General features: G+C 43.9%; 2 long non-coding RNA genes across 9 annotated transcripts in view; one reads left to right on the forward strand and one right to left on the reverse strand.

Annotated features, from left to right (window-relative positions):
- Positions 1-23,620, forward strand: part of LOC115402465 (uncharacterized) — a 72,793-nt gene that overhangs the window by 13,590 nt on the left and 35,583 nt on the right. The window lies entirely within an intron of this gene.
- On the reverse strand, positions 14,201-18,861 carry LOC115402457 (uncharacterized). Of its 8 annotated transcripts, XR_003933104.1 has the most exons (8): positions 18,050-18,861; positions 17,541-17,958; positions 17,331-17,454; positions 17,052-17,114; positions 15,691-15,885; positions 14,930-15,032; positions 14,774-14,831; positions 14,201-14,493 (listed from the first exon to the last, which is right to left on the reverse strand). It is a non-coding gene; the product is annotated as an uncharacterized LOC115402457 (long non-coding RNA). The 8 variants fall into 8 exon arrangements; XR_003933101.1 differs by having other exon boundaries at positions 17,052-17,661; positions 17,884-17,958; XR_003933103.1 differs by having other exon boundaries at positions 17,052-17,454.

Here is a 23,620-nt window from a genome sequence, read left to right on the forward strand (position 1 = left end):
TGGCAAAACCCCTCCAGCACTTCACACCAACACCCTGGGTTCTCTCGCCGGTAACTGTAAGTCAGCTGTTAGGAATCTGGGCGTGGTCTTAGACAGTTCTTTTAAGTTTGAACAGCAGATTAGTGCAGTTGTCAAAAGAAGCTTTTTCAACCTGAGGACCTTGGCAAAGATTAAAGCGTACCTTCCCCAGCAGGGTTAGAGCAGGCCCTGCACGCCTTTGTCTCATCCCACCTGGATTACTGCAATAGTCTATACACCGGCGTCGGAAAAACCCAACTCCACCGCCTGCAGTTAGTCCAGAACTCGGCCGCTCGACTCCTCATTTGCACCAAAAAACACGCTCACATCACCCCGGTTCTCGCTTCCCTCCACTGGCTCCCCATCCGCTACCGCACTGATTTTAAAATCCTCTTAACAGTCTTTAAATGTCTGCACCACCTTGCCCCACCGTACCTGGCTGATCTTCTCCTCCCTTTCACCCCGTCCAGAGCGTTACGGTCGGCTGACCAACGCCTTCTTGTCATCCCCAGGTCGAGGTTGAAAACTCGGGGGGACTGAGCCTTTTCTATAGCGGCCCCTCGACTCTGGAACTCCCTCCCCCCCACATCCGAGCAGCCGAGTCCGTAGGGATTTTCAAATCTCACCTGAAGACATGCCTCTTCTCGCTGGCCTTCAACTAGGTTTTAGTTTGCTTTTATTGATTCTTTTCATGAATTTTGACTTTTATGCACGTTTTTATGTCTTTTTTTGTTGATTGCACTATGTGAAGCACTTTGGTGCGGCTAACCCGTCTGTAAATGTGCTCTAAAATAAAGTTGATTGACTTGACGTGTGTGTGTTTGAGAGAAGAGGGAGACAGCGCTGATTGGCTGTTGCCTGGGTGACAGGAAATTATGGGCTGTCGTCTCTATGACAACGATGCGCTGATTGGCTGAGAGAGCGTGCATGCTGCTAGCAAGACTGGACGGACCGCAACAGTGTGAAACACGAGTCGTACCGGCACTTTGCACGCTGTTTGTTTACAAGCCACCAGTAGAAGACCGACTCTGACAACATGCCATGCTCGAAGTTGACCAAGAGAAGAAAAGTGGACAATGAAAATTGCCGTTTCAATGAGGAATGGACTGACTAAAATGCGTTCATTTTACCACCTGCAAGTACCAAACCTATGTACTTATGGGGGGCGTGCGAGCGAAGCCGAGCAGTGCGCTGCTCAAACGGGCCATCACAGCGGCGCACCGTGGGCGGCTCTCCTCAGGCGCCCCCGATGGCTCGGCGCCCTGGGCAAGTGCCCCGAATGCCCAGCCTAATCGCCGGCACTGCATATTAGGAAAACAAGTCCTGCTGTTCATTGACAACCCATTCCTAATCAGAAATGCGAGTGAGTTCTCTGCAGAAGCACAAAAAATCTTCCCATGGGCCCCAGCTGCTACACTGCAAAGTGAGTTGATTGACCTCCAGGAAAACGTTGCACTTAAAGAGGCCAACAGTAATTCTCAGTGTGACACCATCACCTTCTGGACAAAGACGGTAATTGCAGCAAATTCCCCTCTGCTGCATAAGATGGGAGTTCACATTCTCACAATGTTTGGCTCAACTTACTGCTGCGAGTCTGCCTTCTCCACAAGGAACATTGTGAAGAACAAGTACCGTAGTAGACTCACCAATGAACACTTGCATCAGTGTCTCGGCGTGGCCATCACACCGTTTGTGCCAAAGTTCAAAGCCCAAATGCCATTTCTCTCATTGAGCAGTGTTTTACAGTTAAAGTTACTGTCAATAATTATGTTTGCGCCTTAATGACAGAGCTTTTCATTTATGTTCTGTACATGTCAACATGCACTGTAATACTTGCACGTTTTCATTTTTGTTCAGCAGTGTTTTACAGTTGCAAAATGTACTTTCAATAGTTGTTTGCACCTTAACGACATCTTGTGAATTATTTAGTGTACATTAGGGCTGGGTATCGATTTGAATTTCCGAAAACGATTCAATTCGATTCACATTGGCCAAATTCGATTCGATTCACGATTTTCGATTCGATTCGATTCGATTCTTTGAAGTTTTTTTTTTTTTTTTTTTTCAGTTAAAGCTCGTGTCTGGAGTTTTGAAAGAAAGAGAGCTTTTTTTAATCCAACTTCTTGAGGTTCCGCCCTCCCTCTGCTTTAGTGACCTACCAAGCCACGCACCTTTAATTTCATACGCGCATTAGCTGTGGGGTCAAAATGAAATCCAAAGTACTTCCAGACATCTGCCTCTAAGTTTTTTGTTGGTGCTTCAGACCTGCCAACTTTGGTGAAATTTTTAGAGTACCACTTAGCGCGCGCACACACACAAGCGCATACATACACACAGCTCGCGGTCATGTCGATAGGAAAAAAAACTTTCGGCGCTCATTTCCCCGTTATGACATCGTATTTTCAACGAGAAAGTAACATTGTTAACAGTACATATTTGCCAAAACACACACACGTACACTCACGCGTGCACACACACACACACACACACAGACACACACACACCATTTTAGCGTTTTAGCCGCCAGCTGCTGTGGGTGGGGACGGGGAACGGGAAGAGAGGAGGAGGAGGCGGAGGACAGGAGAGAGCGGGCCGACGCTGAGGGTTTGGCAGACCCGTTATTCTCCGCTACTCAAAGCTGATTGGTTGAAACTGCACCACTACACTGCTGCATCATGTGGTCAACATGAGTACTGCACGTCCACTTTTCTAACGGCGCTCACAGATGTCTGCAGCTTTTTGCGTAGTTTAATGCGACGGAGCGTACCGGCGGATTTTGATGTCAAATTAAGTATCTGCTATGCAAAATGCATACAGGTTGGCAGGTCCGGTGCTTTCAGCGCCTCTGCCATGATGTTTTGTACCGCTATTCAGTAGTCGTGCGAGAAGTCACATGACACTGTGGGGAAAAAATACGCATTAAATAGATCGATTCAAGGGTTTTATGAATCGATATAGGGCTATTAAAAGGTGAATTGATTCAAAATCAATTAATCGATTTTTTAAACCCAGCCCTAGTGTACATGAGTAAACATTGTACTTGCACATTTATGTGTATTTTTATTTTAAATCAAGAAAATGTTTTATTGATTTATTTTTATTTAATCAGAATGTGCATTGTATTTTTGTTTGGACAAAAGAAAACCACCTTTATGACCTTCGACCTGCCTTGTAGATGACCCACTAAATAAATGGACCCATGCTTGTATGGAAAAAACAAATGTGGACCTTCAAGAATTGTATTTGAGGACTCGTTTTAGATATTCTGCACAGTTCAGCTTTTTTTAAGCCGTTCTTTTTTTTCCTTCTATTTCTTGTTAGAGATATTTTTACCAATTTTAGTTTATTGAAACTCTTTTGAACCAAGTGTGACTTATCAGTTTGAATAGTACTGTGGTGTGTAACAATAGTCAAAATAAGTTTAATGTTTATTCATATTTCATATTGTGAAGGCTTCATGGAGCCGCCACAGAGGGACTGAAGAGCCACATGTGGCTCCAGAGTCCAGGTTGCACACCCCTGGTCTACACCTTGCAGCAGCTTGTTGCCTTCTTGGACAGTTCCAGTGTCCTGTGGTTCATCACTTTGAGCATGTTCTTTAAGAATTTAAATCCCAGCAGTCGTGTCTTCAGTGTCCTCTTCATCCACAAAGGTAGGTTAATAAGACCTATTAACCAAGACCTATAATGGTCCTCGAGGGCTGCCTTCCTGCATGTTTCAGGTTCCTCCCTACTTCCTCAATCTCATGTCAACATCATCCTGAAGCTTTTAAAAAAATGTCCACTGAGTCCCTCGTTGCAATCAGGTGTGCTGCAGCTGGAGAACGCTGGAACATGCAGGACGGCAGGCGTCCAGGACAGAGGGTGGACACCCCTGCAACTGGAGAAAGAAGAAAGGAATATTCAATGGGCCAGCAAGGCTGTGCAATAACTCTGCAGACAAACAGAAAGGGTCAAAGGTCAAATCTAAAAAGTCGAGATTTCTAATTCAGTGGCAATAACTTGCTTCAAAATGACTCAATGTCTGCAAACCACTGCTTGATGAAAGAGTAGGAAAACAGGACCAACAGGAAGAAAACCAGCAGCAACCAGAGTGACTGTCCATCTCAGACACTTCAACTCAATATTTCAAAGACACATTTTCACAATGGGCAAAGACAATACAACAGAAGTGCACCGACTCCAGCAAACCAGCAGACACTTATTTTCTTTGCAAGCTATCTTGAAACTTTATCTCTTTCATTTGAAATGGAACATTTCCTTTTCATCCAAAAATACAAATGCGCAAAAATGTAAATTCAAAGTTTCACTGTTCTACCTGTGGATTCTGGGTATCCTCCTGGTCTGAGTTTTGCTCAAATTTTCACTTGTTTCAAAGCACAAATCCAAGTTGATGAATTCAGCAATTTGCCTGGAAAAGCTTGTACGAACGCCGTGCACACTCAGGACGCACATATCTGTGCATGAGCACGGTTTATAAATGAGAAATTCCTCCAGCATGCACTCCATGGAGTCTTGAAGCACCCCACACATTGATTGAGGAGCACTTTTTAAAAGCAAAACTGTGACTAATTGCGAATGTTCTGTAACTTTTTTTAACACTGTGCCAGTTCCTGCTGTATCTCACATCCCCACTCATCAGGCTGCCATGAGCTACACACAAACAAAACTTGAAGAAGTTCTAACAAAATCAAGTTTCATGAATGGAGCAGTGTGGACTGGGGTAGGGCTGGACAAAATTTTGATATCAATATATACCGCGGTATATTTTTTTCAATAACGGTGATATGAATTTTAAACAAATTTTCGATATAGTGCATTACAGTATGCGTTTCAAAATTATTAACTGCTGTTCACAGCGCCGCTGATTCAAGCCGAACAGAAAGTGCCGTGAGAGAGTGATCAGTACTCGGCACACACACCACAGCTGGCTGTCCTCAGCTCATGCTACAAGCTAGCTCCACCGCGGTAAGTTTGAGCTCCACAATGAGAACTCGTGATGTAAACGCGACTGAACAAGCTTCCACAAGCTAATTTGTGGTCATGAAATAATAAATCGTGCCCACGAAATATTAATTCGTGGCCATGAATTAGGTATATCGTTCACTGAACAGTCCAGTAAAGTTAGCAGCATATTGACAGATGCGGAATTTCGGTCTCAATAACTCTAACAAAACGTCAGTAGCATACAAAGGGCGCCTCCATCCCATCGTTGTGAGCTTGACGACATGCTACAAGCTCATTTTTATTAAAAGTATCTGTCTATCAATCATCAGAAACAATATTGATTTCGATTAGCAGTCGGTAGTTCCACTAGGTTAAGGGACCGTCTACAATTTACAAAACGCTGCAACAGTGAAGACAAATTCCACAAAAAAAAACAAAAAAAAAAAAACAGAACAGGGATTCGCTGCAGTGTCACCATAATCACCACAATCTGAAGCAATCATGTACTTAACCTTGTAATTCTGAGCACTTTTATTTTTCTTCCTGGTTGAAGCACCTTTCTTTAAATCTATAAAAAAACTGTGTTGTAGTTTAAAAGTTAAAGCTATTACTATTGAAAAGGTGAGTGTATGGCAGTTATTTCAAATCCCTGTCCCAGTAATATTTATGTTTGTTGTTGTTCACTCTTTTTTCTGTTTGTTGCAGTAGTTCTGAGCACTTTTATTTTTCTTGAAGCACCTTTGTTTGAATCTATAACAATAACATAACTGTATTTAAGTGTAAAGTTAAAGCTATTTATATTGAAAAAGGTGAAACTTCCGTTTATTTGAAAGTGATTTCATATTTCTTAAATAAATGGTAAACATTTAATTTATTGCAGTTTTTATTTCTAAACTTTTATACTGGAGGAGCTTCCTGGATAGAAAATTTATTTTACAGGTAGGACATTATGTACATGATTCTTAACAGTTTTTCAGAGGCTTTTGTATTATATATATCAATATCAGAATTATATCATATCGACCGAAATTATGAACTATATCGTGATAACATTTTTGGCCATATTGTCCAGCCCTAGACTGGGGTTTATATTTTTTCTCCATAAAGAGGCCGACAGCAATTCATCTCATGACAAGAGCAGAGTACAACAAAACCTCTTTAATGGCAAGAAGTTGTCCTCATTTGAAGCGCTGTCCTTGGTGCTGAAGACACAAAAGCAATCAGATAAGTCTTTACTCCAAACATGACTCCATCTGACATGGCAGAAAAGTGAGTTTTTTTTCAGATGCCTTCAGTTACAACAATATGTCCCAAAAGAGCTTCAAACAAGAGAAACAGTAACACGAACAAGCATGCAGTGGTACTGTGCTGTCCTTAATATATGTCCGGTACATATCTTGACAGGCAGCTAAACTCTTTTCCCATTCCAAGACTCTGAAGACATCCTTTACTTATTTCAGAAATATTTGAGAAAATTATCTTCAACCAGTTATCTGACTGTCTCATAAGATACAATATATTGTCTCAATGCCAATCAGGGTTCAGGAAGAACTTCTCCACTATTTCTGCTCTCTTATCATTTACAAATGTCATAGTTAATGGTTTTGATATTAATAATATGTGTACTGGAGCAGTTTTCTTAGATCTTACAAAGGCATTTGACCTTGTTGATCATTACCTACTTTTGGATAAACTTCATGCAACAGGCCTTTCCAGATCATCTTTACTATGGTTTAATTCATATCTACATCACCGTCATCAGTGTGTGTCCTTTAGAGGTAGCCAGTCGGATTTCATCAATATTAAGAAAGGCATTCCCCAAGGCTCCGCGCTTGGACCTTTATTATTTTCCATTTTTACTAATGATCTGCCACTTCCATGTATTGACTGTAACATTCATCTTTATGCTGATGATACTATTATTTACTGCTCAAAAGAGAATATTTCTGATATTGATAGATCCTTACAATCTGATTTTAACTCTGTTCAGCGGTGGCTTTCCCTTAACAAATTACTACTAAATAAAACAAAGTCTTACTCAGTGCTACTCCAGAGAAGACATTGGTCTACCTGGGGAACTAATCTCTCTTTGTGTTTTTCTGACTTTTCTCCCTTGGAACCAACTGACACTGTTAAATATTTAGGTGTGTGGTTGGAAAAAGACCTCTCCTTTGAAACACATATACATACAATTACTAATAAAGTCAACTATAGTCTTAAGAGCATTGCGCCAATCTGTGAGCTGTTTTAGTTATCAGGTAAGGACAAGAATAGCCAATCAGTTACTGCTCCCTATTCTTGACTATGCAGATGTTGTTTATTTCAATGCAACCTCCACCTGTTTACATTATCTAGATGTGGCTTCTAACAGAGTCTGTAGATTCATCCTCCGATGCCCCTACAGGACACACCACTGCATTTTGTATGAGAAGTTGTCTTGGCTTTCACCTTCTGCTAGAAGAAACTATCACTGGCTGCTGTTTATCTTTAAATGCATCTACTGCGACTATCCTGTATACTTGGAGCAATATCTCGTGCCGTATCATACTCTGTATAGCCTCCGACACGCGGATCAGGTTTATTTTACAGTTCCAAGAACTAACACTGTTTATGGAAGATCTGCCTTTAGTGTGAAAGCTCCTCGAGACTGGAACAACCTTCCTGCTCATGTAAGATCATTAACTTCTTTATCAATGTTTCGAAATGCCATTTACAGTCATCTTCTAAGTAGCTGTAATTGTTATTAGTTTCTTGATGGTTGGGTCTCTATTGGATCAATGTCATACAAGGGCAATGTTGGATGATGTTTACACAATGACCTGAAGGCTGGTTGAACTTTGAGAACAGGTCTGTGTGTGTGTGTGTGTGTGTGTGTGTGTGTGTGTGTGTGTGTGTCTGTGTGTGTGTGTGTGTGTGTGTGTGTTCTCGTATTTCTATCCTTGTTGGGGCCAAATGTCCCCACAAGGATAGCAAAACGTGGAACGACGTGCCTTGTGGGACCTTTTTCCAGTCCTAAGTAGGAGAAACAGTGTTTTCTTGACCATGTTGTTGTTACTGAAAAAAGTAAAAGTGCAAAAACATTTCTTTAGGGTTAGGCTTTATTAGGGTTAGGGGCTAGACATGAATGGGAGTCAATGGAAGGTCCCCACAAGGATAGAAATACGAGACTGTGTGTGTATGTGTGTGTGTGTGTGAAAACGAGATGGTTCATCTCAAGGGGCAATACCTCTGTTTAAAATGTAAATAAATAAATAAAATAAATAAATATTGAAATGCCAGAAAAGTGTGAAACTAAACACAGAAAAAAACAAATCGGCTATTATGCCGTCTTTTGCATGTACATGAACACAATTTGTATAAACAAGATCACATGAATTAAATCCATATTTATCTCCTCTGTATATACTCTTATAACTTTCTCAGAATACTGTATTTATTGTATTTTAACTCTCTTTCAATGAAATAATGCCATGTTGTTAAGCTGCACACGTTTTTGCCATCACACCATCAAAACTAAAAAATGATATATTAATTCTTAAAATAATCATCCAAGATTTAAACCCAGCAATTATTGAATCAGTACATACCCACAATGCTATCATAGGCTTGAAGAGAACTGCAGATGTCACTGGATTACCACACATCACTCGACCACACCATGTCGCCATTTTCTCTCAAAGAACCTAGTCACATGACAACATTAAGACACACCTTTCCTGTTTCCTGACACTCATTTCCAGTTCTTTCTTAAAGTGACCACAGCACATAAACTCAAACACTTCTTAATTAACAAATGAACAGAAATATAATACTTTTAACAGATTTAAACACATTTAAACAGATAAACTGTGTAACAGTACAGGCACCCCTAAAGCACCCAGTTCAAAAATCTACCAAGGGACTGGAGAGGGAAGAGGAAATACTGCACTTTATATTAAAGACACATAGGGGAACAAATAAATGGCATAATAGCTGAAGAGCAATTGGAAAGCATGTGCAAAAATACCATTTCAACTTCCTGTTCTATGTTGGCGTTGCTCCTAAGATGGGAAAACATTCTGCTTCAAGACGTCGTTCCTGTGTGAGTGATGGAGCCAATCACCACCATCTGCTGTTTTGGTGAAATATTTCAAATATACTAAAAAAAATGTGGTATTGTCAATTCCATTGAGTTTTCATTTTCTTTATTTGGTGACCCATCAGGAGACATGACAGGAGACACCAAATATCTTTTGAAATTAGTGTTGCTGCTAAAAAAAAAAAACAGAAAAACAATCACCTGCAAATACAGGTCGACCCACCTGCAGTGGAAAACTGGCTCAAAATGGTCACAGAGATTCATGAGATGAAAAAAAAAAAAATACTCCTGCTTAGATGAAGGCCTCATCCACACGAAGACGAATCCAGGCCAAAACTCAACTGCAGCCGAACATTTTTGAAACCTGGTCCCTGGGTGAACAGATCCGAAAACTGTTGAATCCATGGCTCCGTATTTACTCCTATTTTGGAACGTTTCCTGATACACTTGCATCATCGCGCTATGTCGTAACAAATGCACATGCGCAGAACACTGTAAACAACAATAACAATGGCACTGTGCAGTGTAGCAGACGTCCTACTGAAGACTGCGAGCCTTTTGCCGCTTTTACAGCAAAATATTGCAGTCCTTCAGTAACACCGGGTACAACAAGTCAACACGGAGAACACGATGCTTCATGTGATTTTTCTTTTTTTTTAATTGTAAATATACACGTACATGGCAAACATTATGCCAGGGGGCACACAATAAGCGATCAGTTTCTTTCAAACAGTTTAAATTTCTTACAGATACTGATAGTTTTTACAGCCTTATTGTTTTAAGTCTTTTAACATTTTTATATAAGAGAGTACAACGTTTTTGAAGTGGGTAAATGATGGCTTCTGCCTGCTATATTTGCATTTATGAATAAAGAATTTTGATTTTAGGATTAGTAAATTGATGATAAAAAAAATCATCCTTTTTCTGTTTTCTCAAGAAACAAAAAAACACATTTTCCCACCTCATATTAAAGTCCTTGTATACATTATTAATTACAAAGCGACAGAAATCCTTCTTAAAGATCTTGGAGTCATCACATGTCCAAAAGAGGTGTTCAGTTGTTTCAGGGTGATTTCCACAGTAAGAACAGTTCACAACAATATCGATTTTATATTTTGTCTTGAAGTGGTCAGCAGGATGCTTCATGTAATGTTGGGTCGACCACGAAAAAGATCACAAAAACGCGCCAACCTCCGCTCATAAAACATGAAGATAATGCGGAATTGCAAAAAAGCTGTAATTCCGGAGATATTCCAGCAGGGGGCGATGATGCTGGTTTAAAAAAGAGCCCAGGTCTATTGGAACCCATTCAAAAATGCTGATTTTCACAGTGCAAATAAACATATAAAGCGCCCAGTTTCAGGACATATTTTGGTCTCTATCACAAGTTTCTATAAATGTGTTGGCTTCACCAGACTCTGATTTTCACAGAAATCATCTGTTGATTTTATATTACAAGTTAAAGTTTTGCATAAATCGCCCTATCACAGCGCCTCCTCTGTCCACGTGATGCAGTCACGTGACGGGCGGGACCAATCACATTTACATCCGGTTTCAAATATTCAATGTGGAGACGTCCTGCTGGACTGGCTGAAGTCTGCAGAACAGCGGTTGTGAACTCTATGGGTGATGTCACGAAAGGTCTATCCATTTATATACAATCTGTGATCACGAAGGGCTACTTGGCGGAGGCACTATGATATTGCCATGTATTTCCGGCGGTTATCAATGAAGCGCCACCTAACGGCCTGGCATGTAATTGCAACGTTTCGGCCGTTTTGAGAACAGTGATGTGGACGGTCATAAATATTGAATCAACTCTGTCTTTACGAGCAGACGTTTTTGGAACTATGAGTGTTTTGGCTTCGTGTGGATGGGGCCGAAGAGAAGCCATGGACATTGAAAGATGGACAAAGTGGACAGTGTATTTTTGAGAATAAAGCGTGTGTAAGGTGGGCCCTCCTCGGATTTGAAACTTTCCTGGAACTGAGAATGTGAACAAATCCTGGCAATGATGATGTAGTTGCTCCTTTTTTGTGTTTGGTTTTGTTTGTGTTTTCTTTTCATTTGTTGTCTTTTCACTCTTTGTTGTAACTCAATGGAAAAATGAAAGTAAACTGTAGGTGTCAAAGAAGAAAAGAGTACAAAAATATATATTGTTCTCTCAAGAACAAATAAAAAATAAGTCACTGACATTGAAATGGAATAATGCTTTGTTTTCAAGTTCTCAGGAACACATCCATCCATCCATCCATCCATTTTCTACCGCTTGTCCGGGGCCGGGTTGCAGGGGCAGCAGTCTCAGCAGGGATGCCCAGACTTCCCTGTCTCCAGACACTTCCTCCAGCTCTTCTGTGAGGATCCCGAGGTGTTCCCAGGCCAGCCGCGAGACATAGCATGTCCTGAGTTTTCCCCGGGGTCTCCTCCCAGTGGACATGCCCGGAACTCCTCCCCAGGGAGCCGTCCAGGAGGCATCCTAAACAGATGCCCGAGCCCTACTCCGAGCTCCTCCCTGGTGACTGAGCTCCTCCCCCTGTCTCTAAGAGAGCCCAGCCACCCTACGGAGGAAACTCATTTCGGCCGCTTGTATCCGGGATCTTGTCCTTTCTGTCATGACCCAAAGCTCATGACCATAGGTGAGGGTGGGAATGTAGATTGACCGGTAAATCGAGAGCTTCGCCTTTCGGCTCAGCTCCTTCTTCACCACAACGGACCAATACAACGACCGCATCACTGCAGCCGCTGCACCGATCCGCCTGTCAATCTCACGCTCTATCTTTCCCCCACTCGGGAACAAGACCCCAAGATACTTAAACTTCTCCACTTGGGCCAGAGTCTCTCCACGAGTCTGGAGGGGGCAGGCCACCTTCTTCCGGTCGAGGACCATGGCCTTGGATTTCATCCCTGTCGCTTCACACTCGGCTGCGAACCACCCCAGTACATGCTGTATGGTATGGTTTGGTATGGTATGCATTTATTTGTCAGGTACAGTGCACAACAAAACATTAACCAAAACAGGAGAGATGTTTGGTGCCAGGTTATAGCCGAATGCTAATTTCCACCTCTAGTCCCTGGGTAGGTTGATGTTTAACAGAGAGACATTTTGAGTTTGATTACAATGACCAAAAAGAAAAAAAAACTGTTGAATAAAAACATGTTTTTGAGGAATCTTTCTGCACACCCATAGACTCAACCACTCCCTCATTCACTCCTCCTTTAGATCACCAGTCTCTGTCATTCACAACACTAAAGCACTAATTTCGACATATTTGTTTTGTGAGCAGCCATTTCTTTGTCAGACTTGCAAAAGTGGGAAATTCTGTGCAAGTCAAGATCTCTATTGGTAGTTTATTCCAATGTTTTATGGCCACATATGAGAAGGCTGTTCTGGCTAAAGCCGTATTATTATTAGAGACACGGCATTCTTCTCTAGAAGAGGAGCGCGTAACTTTCTGATATTTCTGATGTTAAAGAAATGAAACTTCTCAGAGGTGGAGCCATACCATGAAGTACCTTAAACAGTAAACAGAGATTTTTAAAGATAATTAAGTTTTCAAAACTTAAGATCTTGTATTTAGTAAGGGCCAATCCCAATTCTACCCCTTACCCCTACCCCTTACCCCTACCCCTATGATATGCGCATTCACGAGGCTTAAGGGCTATCCCAATTCTCCTTTTTGAATAGGGGTAGGGGTAAGGGGAAGGGCTATTTCACCCCTTTCAGCGAAGTCTGCATCGATGCTCCCTATTCTCTATAGGGGTAGGCGGAGTTTCACATTGGCCAGAAAAAAACAACATGGCGCCCACCACGGAGTCGCACAAATGTAAGATTGCTTTCTGTATACTATTTAAAAAGCTATAAAAAGTGTATTTGCTTCACTGAATTTATAGATAAACTCGCGTGACAGTGTCCCAGTCATGGATTAACGTTTTAGCGCTGCGCAGCACCGTTTCCAATCGTGAATTTGTAACTTCTTTAGAGCACTAATCACTGAATTAACGTCATCCTTTATCATGTTTTTAACATAATATGTTAGACACAGGGACCCCCGATGAAACCCGACTGCTGATTCAGTTTAGAGCCGGGTTCCTCAATTAGCGGACCGCGGTCCACGACCGGACCGCCGCACACCTCGCTGCTGCCCCAGGGCAAATGTATGGAAAAAAAAAAAATCTTTCTTTAAACGCTCCATGTTCTGTGTGAGCACCGTTCTGCACCGCGCCGCTCTGCGCATGGTGTAATCTAGCGCACTCCGTCGCACCGCACTGCTCGGCAGTCCTCAGTATCGCCCCCCACTCTCCCACAGGGCGCTGAAGTCCGGACCCATGCTTGTATATGTTGCCCACTGGTTTTTCATATGTATTATTTCACTTTATCTGATATTATTGGTTCACTGAGTATAACAGTATATATGATTATTTGGAACTTCTGCAATTATCAGTACATTCGTTATAGTTTGTTTTATTTTGATACGTCTAAGGAAATCCGTGTCACGTGATCGCCCGGTCCACGCCAAGCTCGGGGTGTGGTCTTGTTATGTAGGGTAGGTCCACAGCCGGTTCATGGTGAGCTGGCGTGTGGTGCAGTAATTAGGCTGTGGCCTGCAGAAATGTGATTGTGGCTAAGACGTGTAAGTTTCCTTTTTTTCTTCATTTGATTCACTGTTAATTTAATCCTAAATTATGTTGATTGTCACACTGTGTTTTCACAGGGGACTTTTTTCCTTGTCAACACTTGTACAAAAAAAACCTTTAAAACTGAGCTCAAAATAAAACCTTCAAGGGACTAAGGACTTGGTGTTCATTTCGAAGGGGCAACATAAATCTGGTGTTTCCGCCCTGTTGGATTAAGTTTGTGGATGTCGATCGCTGTGGATTAGAGCTACCAGAGCCGTGTTTGGATCGGGAGTGGAAGACGAAGACGCTACGAGGGACGCCGACACAGAGCTAACGGGGAGCTAATGCTAACAGCAGCGGCAACAACAGCAAACAGACGGCAAACAACTCCATCCACCATCAAAGCGGAGGTAAAAGAACTTTCAACCATGTCCTCTGAAAGTGAGAAATTGTTGGAGGACATTGAAGGGAAGCTGTTTACTTTATCTGCACTGGAACTATCAGAAATATGCACTACACTTGAAATAACTGTTAAGGATGATGATAAGGACTCACCTCGCAAAGTGAGAAGGATTATTCTCCTGCACTTAGAGGGGGAAGATGTCACATCGCTTGAAGATGAAGGACTGTCCTTATTGTTGAAAGTGACTGATAAAATTGATGAATTAAAAGCGTTGTCAAAGTCCGGTCCCACGTCGCTACACCGCTCCCCAGCGGCCACAGATGGTACTGCACCCATCCCAGAGAATGTGGTAAGACAACGCACCTCTGCCACAATGTCAACCACCACTACTGCTATGAACTTTTCTGAAAGGAGTGCTACTGCTGTTCACCCTATGTACAGAAAGGACTTGAAAATTAATGGACAAATTGGTGAACATAATCAGAAGGATAAGCTTGGTTATGCAAGTCTGGAAAGACAAATAACAAAAGCATTTAAAAAAGGATATGATGAATGTGAAATTGTTGATGCTGTTATTCAAGCTATCATCCCAGGAACAAAATTAAGAAGCTATCTTGAAAGTAGAGATGATTTGTCACTGCAAGCTCTAAAGCAAATATTAAGAACTCATTTTGTTGAGAAAGATGCCACCGAGCTGTACCACTCACTCACACGTGCTGCACAAGAGCCCAGAGAGACTCCAGTCCAGTTTCTAGTTCGAGCCATGGACCTGAGGCAACAAATACTCTTTGCATCAGAGAGGGCAGATACAGGATTGAAGTACAGCCCAGAGCTAATTCAAAATCAGTTTCTGCAAACAATACTCACTGGACTCCATGATGACACCATTCGCACAGATTTAAAGCCTCACCTACAGAATCCAACAGTAACAGATGAGGTCCTACTGGAGAAAATGACTGCTGCCTACAACCTGGAGATGGAGAGAAAGAGCAAGCTGTCAACAAAATCCAAAGTGAAGGTGTCAGCGGTGAGTCATGATTCAAACTCAACTGATTCGGAGAGCTGCAGTTATGAGAGTAACTCTACACATAAAAGACAAGGACAATTACAGAAGCGAGACACATTAATGGAGAAAGTGGACCAAGGAAACAAAGCCATTTGTGAAGCGATCCAGAACCTTACCACCCAACTGTCAAGTCTCCACCAGCTGCCCAGACAATCACCCCCGCCTGCAGCAAGGGGGCAAGCCAGCCGCAGCTACAGCCGACCGTCACCAAGGACACGCCCCATGCGACAGTGTCACCAGTGCCAGCGGACCAATCCAGGTGGGAGGTGTGACCACTGCTACAAGTGCGGGAGCACCGACCACTGGGCTATCGGTTGCCGCCGAGTACCCAGGAATGCCACAGCCTCCACCAACAAGATTGAGAGCAGTGTACATCTTGGTAAGAATGCGCATCTATTCTGCACCACTGCACCTCTCACTGGCAAACAACATCAAACAGCTAAGCTAGTGGGGAGGAGGTGTCTTGTCCGAGCCACTATGAATAATGTTGACACCAGAGTGCTGTGGGACACTGGCTCACAAGTGTCTATAGTTGGGGCAGAGTGGAAGCAGAGACACTTACCAGACGTTGCCGTGCGGCCTGTGGAGGAGTTACTGGAGGAAGGAGGACTGGACCTGTCTGCCGCCAATGGAACACAGATCCCGTACCAAGGCTGGATTGAAGTGGAGTTCACACTGTCCCAGAATGCTGTAGCTGGGATGAGTGACAAGCCTGTGGTTGTCCCCATCCTCGTCGCCACCACAGAGCTTGAACGTCCTATTATTGGATTTAATGTAACTGAAGAGCTGGCTTTGACTAATGAGGACTCTGAGAACTGTTTTCCTGCTGGTCACATGGTGAAGAGGTTCTGTTCAGCACTTGAAGTGGGACAGAAAACTGCCAGAGCTGTTCTAACAGTCTTAAAGAAGCAGCCACCTGAGAACAATCCCCATATTGCTCGGGTGGGAAGAATATCAGTCACTGTCCCTAAGAACAAAGCTATTCAAGTGCACTGTAACTATGTACAGCAGGGTGTGCTGAATGGACCTAATGCTCTGCTAGAGCCTAACCCAGAGACACCGTGGCCCACTGGACTCAAAGTGAGAGAGCAGCTGATCGACCTCCCCCAAGACCACACAAGGATTAAAGTTACTGTTGAGAATACAACAACTTGTGACATTATGCTATGTGGCCGAACAACACTTGGCTGGTTACATAGTGTCGACGCTGTCTATCCACTTGAGTCCAAGTCTGCTGACTGTCAGCCATCAGAGAACAGCACCACATCATCACTGGAGCAGTTTAATAAAGCACCACAAGGGGAGCCCTGGGACCCGCCCGTGGACTTAAGTCACCTCTCTACAGAGCAGCAGCATAAAGTCCGGCAGATGCTGAGGGAGGAGTGTGACGTGTTTGCCAGAGATGAGTGGGACGCTGGTTGCATTACAGACTTGCAGATGGACATTAATTTGAAAGACTCTGTTCCGGTCCAAAGAACTTACAATGCAATACCCCGTCACCTGTATCAAGAGGTCAAAACTCACATTCAGGACATGCTTAACAGAGGCTGGATACAAAAGTCGTACTCATCCTACTCGTCTCCTGTAGTCTGTGTGCGTAAAAAGGATGGAACACTACGTTTATGCATTGACTATAGGCTGCTGAATGAGAAGACCCTACCAGACCGCCATCCCATCCCCAGAATCCAAGAAATCCTGGAGAACTTGGGAGGAAACTCTTGGTTCACGGTCTTGGACCAAGGCAAAGCATACCACCAAGGCTTCATGAGCGAGAAGAGCAGACCCTGTACAGCCTTCATAACACCTTGGGGACTCTACGAGTGGCTCCGAATCCCATTTGGACTGTCAAATGCCCCGGCTGCTTTTCAACGCCATATGGAGGGATGCCTGGGAGATCTGAGGGACGAAGTCTGTGTGCCCTACCTGGATGATGTCCTTGTGTTCAGCCGCACATTTGACCAACATGTGCACAATGTCAGACAAGTCCTGCAACGACAGAAAGCCTGTGGAATCAAGCTCAGAGCAGGTAAATGTGAATTTTTCAAGCCACAAGTAACCTATGTTGGTCGTGTCATCTCTGCAGAAGGATACAGGATGAACCCAAAGGAGGTGGAGGCAGTAAAGGCGCTCGCACACCAGACCCCAGCTACAGTGAAGGAGGTGAGAAAGCTCCTTGGATTCCTGAGCTACTACAGAGCTTACATCCAGGACTTCTCCAGGACTGCGAAGCCACTGTATGAGCTGCTGGCAAAGCCAAAATGTGAGCCAAAGCACCACCACAAGAAGGGGATGAAGCGTGCCAGCTACCAGCTCTCGCCCTCCTCACCTGTACAGTGGACAGATGCACACAAAGCCATTTTGGAGACCTTTGTGAATAAGCTCACCAATCCACCTGTCATGGCGTATCCTGACCTCGAGCGACCTTTCATCCTTCATGTTGACGCCTCTGAAGAAGGACTCGGAGCTGTACTGTACCAGCGCCAGGGTGGTATTCTGAGAGTTATCGGCTACGGATCCAGAACCCTCTCTCCAGCTGAAAAGAATTACAAGCTGCACTCAGGTAAACTGGAATTCCTCGCACTGAAATGGGCTATCACTGAACGTTTCCGTGATTACCTGTTCCATGCACCTCACTTCACTGTCTACAGTGATAATAACCCACTCACCTATGTCACCAAATCAGCAAAACTCAATGCTACTGGCCATCGCTGGGTTGCAGAGCTGGCAGACTATAGATTCACCCTGAAGTACAGACCTGGGACAGCTAACGGGGACGCTGACTTCCTGTCCCGTAGGCCCACACCCATGGAAACCATCATGGAAGAGTGTACTGAGGAATGTGAGCCAGAGGTCATGGAGGCTGTGTGTAAAGGCATCACACACACCCAAACAGGTGAAATTAACTGGATTTGTGCGGTCACCTGCAATGTGGATGTTTTATCACAAGATGGCAGTGTTGTATCACCAATCCAGCCTTTCACCATCCAAGACATCCTGGTCCAGCAGCAGGCAGACCCAATAATCCAGAGAGTCATCAACCTGAAAAGGAACCATACTTACCTGAAGTACAGAGATAAAGCAGCTGAAAATAAGCAGGTTCGCGCTCTTCTCAGGGAGTGGCCAAGGCTGGAGCTGGATGCGGATGGGCTCTTGTGGAGAAAAACAAACAGGACACAACTGGTGGTGCCAGAGCCAATGAAGCCCCTGGTGTACAAGTACCTCCATGAGGAGATGGGACACTTAGGTGCTGACCGGATGGTTGCTCTGGCTCGAGGACGTTTCTTCTGGCCAAAAATGAGACAGGAGGTGGAACATCATGTCACACAGGTTTGTGCCTGCATCAAGAGGAAGAAGCCAAACAGAATCACAAGAACACCACTCCAGAGTATTGAGACCTCTGCCCCATTTGAGATGGTCTCCATAGACTTTGTACATCTGGAGAGATGCAAGGGAGGTGAAGAGTATATCCTGGTTTTAGAGGACCATTTCACCAAATATGCGCAAGCCTATGCAACCAAAGATAAGGCTGGGAAAACTGCTGCAAAGAAGCTGTTTGATGACTTCATCCCACGCTTTGGTTTTCCATCCAGGCTTCACCACGACCAAGGACGAGAGTTTGAGAACCAGCTGTTTCACAAACTTCAAAAGTACAGTGGTATGTATCACTCTCGCACCACGCCATACCATCCGCAAGCTAACCCTGTTGAGCGCTTTAACAGGACTCTGCTGAGTATGTTGCGGACTCTGGAGGAGACGGAGAAGACCAGATGAAAGGAGCACCTCAATAAAGTGGTCCATGCCTATAACTCCACCATCCATGAGGCAACGGGCTATTCTCCTTTCTTCCTGCTCTTTGGACGTGAACCAACTCTCCCTGTGGACCTCCTGTTTCCAAAGAAGCCCAGTGATACAGAAAGACAGACCCCGGCTGGCTACGCTGAGAAGTGGAGGGAGGCGATGCAGGAAGCCTATGCCATCGCCCTCAAAAACATGAGGAAATCTGCGAAGAAGGGGCAAGGCTACTACAATCAGCGTGCCTGGAGCTCCACCCTAAAGCCAGGTGACCATGTGCTGGTGAGGAACCTCACGCCCCGAGGTGGTCCAGGAAAACTCCGGAGTCACTGGGAGGAAGCTGTCCATGTGGTGAGAGAGAGCAAAGGTCCAGAAAGTCCGGTGTATGTCGTGGAGCCCCTCAACACTGCAGGAAGGAGACGTGTGCTGCACAGAAACCTACTCTTACCTTGTCCTTACCTGGTTGATCCTGTCCTCGGCGCTGCCAGTCCTGAAAGAAAAGGGAGAAGCAGAAGAGCCCGAGGGTCACCAGGGGGAAGAAGAGGAGCACAGCACAACATCCAGCCTGCGGATACGGAGAGCTCAAGTGAGGAAGACTACCACCTCTTCGTGCCACAAAGACCTGTGCATCAGCCACTCAACCCTGGTGCCAGAGAGTTCCAGCCCAGAGCCCCCACACCACGACAGGTTGAGCGAAGAGCCGAACCAGTGGGAAAGAGGTGAAGTGGTCATGCCTGAGGTGGATCTTGAACCAGAGCAGGAGGTGGAGCCATCTGACCGAGACCCGTCCTCCTCTGACTCCGAGAAAGCTCCTGAGCCCCCAGCCAGACCTCAGAGGACCAGACAGCCCAGGCGTGTCTTCACCTATGACCGGTTGGGAGAACCAACTGTTCGAGACCTGCAGATCTGTCCTGTCGATGTGTCCAGATCAGAGAGGGTCCGAGACGACTACTTCACACCGTCTGCTGACCTATATCCTTTTTCATACCAGTAATAATGCAGTAGTACTTCGCACTGTGCACTTTGAAATATGCACTTTTTGGCAACATGCACTTTAAATTTAGCACCTTAAAGTAATTATTTTGTGTGCAATAGAGGCATGTGCAATAGGAATTAAAAGCACTTTAATGTAGTGTATATATGTATGTTTGAGTCTTGGAAACATGGTATATTATGCTGCCACATGATTTTGGGTAAAGGTATTTTCCTTGAGTCATTTCTGAAGATTGGCGGGCCCACCAATGCTTCAACGGACTGTCTACCCAGCAACACAAGTGGACTTTCGTCTTGTGTGTCTCCATGTTAAAGGACTCTTGTCAAGTAAAAGACACTATATAGTCTGAACTCTTTTGAAGTGCTGCTAATGTTCATAATTTGCTACTGTGCTATGGGGTTATCCTAAGGCCCTGGTAAGGTGAAGAAAATGTTGGCCTAACATTTTTTTTTTTTTTTTTTTTAGTGGGGGAGGGTGTTGCCCACTGGTTTTTCATATGTATTATTTCACTTTATCTGATATTATTGGTTCACTGAGTATAACAGTATATATGATTATTTGGAACTTCTGCAATTATCAGTACATTCGTTATAGTTTGTTTTATTTTGATACGTCTAAGGAAATCCGTGTCACGTGATCGCCCGGTCCACGCCAAGCTCGGGGTGTGGTCTTGTTATGTAGGGTAGGTCCACAGCCGGTTCATGGTGAGCTGGCGTGTGGTGCAGTAATTAGGCTGTGGCCTGCAGAAATGTGATTGTGGCTAAGACGTGTAAGTTTCCTTTTTTTCTTCATTTGATTCACTGTTAATTTAATCCTAAATTATGTTGATTGTCACACTGTGTTTTCACAGGGGACTTTTTTCCTTGTCAACACTTGTACAAAAAATACCTTTAAAACTGAGCTCAAAATAAAACCTTCAAGGGACTACGGACTTGGTGTTCATTTCGAAGGGGCAACATATATAAAAAGCAAATGTGGACCTTCAAGATTTGTATTTCAGGACCCCTGGTTTAGAGGTTAAAAAGGAAGAAAAGTTTTTGAAATCAAAATACAGTGCCAAAACACATTGGGAGTAAATTATATTATTCGTCTAAGCTATAATATGTCAGTAATAAAACGTGTTTATATAAATATATATATATATATATTACTTTAGGAAATTCATAAAAGAAAATGGCTTGGAAGGGGAAGTTACAGCCCAGCAAGCTTCAAAAAAGTGGGAGAACCTCAAAAAGAAATATAAGGTAAATAATAATACCATTATTAAAAAATAAAAGTAATTTCTAATGTAATTTCTATCATTTCTAATATCCATAATTTTTTGTTGTTATAGGAGCACGGCGGGGCTTAAAGGGCTAAGGGGTATCCCAGTTCATAGTGCTGCAAAGATAGCCCTAGCCCTCAGCCCTATTCTAAAAGGGGTAGGAGAGTGATAGGGGTAGGGCTAAGGGCTAAGGGGTCGGGGTAAGGGGTAGAATTGGGATTGGCCCTAAGAATAGAGCAATGGTGAAATCGTCGAGGTTTCTTATCATGAATCTTGACCGCTTGTTTATATAATGATTCAAGGGGTTCCAACACTGTTTTGCACGCCTGAGACCAGGATGTCATACAATACATAAAACGTGACATAATCATAGAATTTAGATACATGAATGAAGCCTCATTACTCAGTGACCAGTGTAGGTCCGGGTTCAATGAAGACAACAGGACGACATCATCTGCATAAAGCAGAAATGAAATCCTGTGGTCCCCGAACCGGACCCCCTCCGGCCCCTGGCTGCACCTAGAAATTTTGTCCATAAAGATTATGAATAGAACCGGTGACAAAGGGCAGCTCTGCTGGAGTCCAACATGCACCGTGAACAGGTCCAACTTACTGCCGGCAATGCGGACCAGACTCCTACTCCGGTCATACAGAGATTGGACGGCCCTTAACAAGGGGCCCCGGACTCTGTATTCCCGGAGCACTCCCCACAAGGAACCACGAGGGACGCAGTCGAACGCCTTCTCCAAATCCACAAAACACATGTGGACAGGTTGGCAAACTCCCATGAGCCCAGGAACACAGTGGAGCACAGTGTGAAGGTAACCCTGTTTTGTCTTAAAGGTATAATGGACGATTTTCTCAAAAGTCGAAGTCAAACGTCTGTTACTCGCTTTTTGAAAAACACGCATGTGCCAGACCATCCTACCTGCTCTACTGCTCCTCCCGAGGAAACGCCTATCAATTGTCGGTAGCGTGGGAGCGCAAGCACATCTTCCCCGGGCGTGCACGGCTCTGTTTACAGTTTCTGCAGTTGGCCTCGCTCATAAAGCTTATTTTCCGAAACAGTTACAGTTTCATTATGTCAGACTCGGCATCGGTAAGTACGAATCATCTGTTTTCTACAACCAAACAATGTGTCAGTATCGGATTTTTTTTTTGAAGCAACAGTATAATACTGTAATAGTAAATACATCGGCTATTGCCGTGTCTAAATACCATAGCATGCTACGAGCTAATAAATCACGTTATCGTTTAGGATCTAAATTGATTTCTTATTTTATTGTCCGTTTCTTTAGAGCTTTGAAGAGGGGAGCCTTGTTGGGTCAGATAATGTTTATAAGCCAGTGCTCCCTACACCCCAGGGACCGAGTACCAGCAGAGGTGTGCAGAGAGGCAGAGGGAGACAAGCATGGGGGTCAAGAACTCCAAGAGCAACCGCAAGCCGAGGAAGAGGTAGGACTCAGGGCAGAGGCTGTGGCCGTCTACTGGCTGACCTGTCACAGGAGGACATCGCCAGGGTGCAAGAACTCCATCATCAGAGGGTTACAAGTGAACAGGTATGTGTACATTGGTTGATAAATCAGCAATGTTGTCTATTGCAAAAGAAATGTACTACTGAATAATCCAATCTTTGAGTACCACAACCACTATTGTTATTGTAATGCATGTCTAGTCGTAGGTGTCAGACACAGGGAACAGAGTTACCTCCTGGGAACTACTGACAATTTTTGAAACTTTATCTCTTCAATTGTTATTCTAATGCAGCCCTCTGCATGTGTGACACAGAAACAGTGTGCATTGGTGAATACAATCAAATCAACTTTAGCAAGTGCATGTACTTCCTTTTAGAAAAAGAAATTTCTCCATTGTGAGATAAATAAAGTTTTAACTTTATCTTACCACATTATTGCAATTTGTTGTTACACATGAATACAAATTGCCTGTTTAACTCAATTTGGCCAAGAGCTAATTATTAGGTGTTTGGTTTTACAGGCTTGGATACAGAGACTGACCGTGGAGTGTCAACAGCTCCTACAAAGATGCCTCACCCGTGAACCTAGTCTCATCTTTGACCTCCTGAGTCACACCCCTGATCCCCCTCCACCTGGACCTCCTCATCCACAGGCACCTAGCTGGTGTGTCTGTCGAAACCGCAGAAATATGCCCACACTACTGGAACAGAAATGCTGTCAACAACAACCGCAAAACTGCATATCACTGTTGTCTCACTTTGAACTGTACATCCTGTAGGAAGGTGTCCTGAGACTGGCCAGACGGATCTGGAATGATCTTAGGGCAGAGGAGGACTCCCAGGAATTAGGAGAAAGTCACAGGCAGTTTCGCTATGCTGCTTACAGGAACTTTGTTGTTTGGCAATATGGTGTATTTGGACCAGAAAATAGAGTTGTGATCCCCAGTTGTTGCGTCTGGAAGATTCCG

Source organism: Salarias fasciatus, chromosome 15 (assembly GCF_902148845.1).
Source record: "Salarias fasciatus chromosome 15, fSalaFa1.1, whole genome shotgun sequence".
Taxonomy (NCBI): Eukaryota; Metazoa; Chordata; class Actinopteri; order Blenniiformes; family Blenniidae; genus Salarias; species Salarias fasciatus.